Raw genomic sequence first — 681 nt, 5'->3', positions numbered from 1 at the left:
ACAAACTTAAACTCTGATTGTATTTCTTTTATTACAGTAATTTGCAAATTAAATACACACACACACACATACAAACCTTATGTTCCAACTACAATTTGTTGTTCATTATACTTTAGGGGCAGAAACCATAAATTATATTTATTGTATTTGTATGTTTTAGCACAGATAAAAACACAGTTGCTTATATATTCTCCTTAGTACTGGAAATAAATGTTTGGACCCAGCACAGTTGAATCTGCTCACACACCCCTTGGGATAAGAATGGGGAGGAAGTTTTGCATGTGTGGCTGCCCATGATGAAACCCATTTTTAAAAGATAGAAAAAGAAATGATGCCATCTGTCCAGTTGGCAGTTGCTGTTTCCTAAGGCTTTTCTCTTTTAAAGATCAGTATAAACTAAGCAAGAGTAAATGCTCCCCTTTTGGGTCAGATTTTAGCTTTCACTTGCAAGGTCTCAATTCCAGTGCTGTTAGAACTCGGAGATGCATTTCCTAATTTGTAAATAGGATAGCCCTCGAGATCGCTGTAGAGAAAGCGAAATTACGACATTTCAAAATCTACTTTTGAGCTCATCAGGGCGTTTCTCTCCATCAAAATTAATCTCCATGCGACCCAGATGGGACTCGAACCCACAATCCCCAGCTCCGGAGGCTGATGCCTTATCCATTAGGCCACTGGGTC

At 38.8% G+C, this 681-nt stretch overlaps 1 non-coding gene across 1 annotated transcript; it reads right to left on the bottom strand.

The window, feature by feature from the left end:
- Positions 1 to 608: 608 nt before the first annotated feature.
- Positions 609 to 681, bottom strand: TRNAR-CCG (transfer RNA arginine (anticodon CCG)). The gene has a single exon. It is a non-coding gene; the product is annotated as a tRNA-Arg (tRNA).

This window comes from Tursiops truncatus, chromosome 20, assembly GCF_011762595.2.
Source record: "Tursiops truncatus isolate mTurTru1 chromosome 20, mTurTru1.mat.Y, whole genome shotgun sequence".
Classification (NCBI taxonomy): domain Eukaryota; kingdom Metazoa; phylum Chordata; class Mammalia; order Artiodactyla; family Delphinidae; genus Tursiops; species Tursiops truncatus.
Note: the sequence above shows the minus strand (reverse complement) of the source record. Positions and strands in the feature narration are given on the sequence as shown.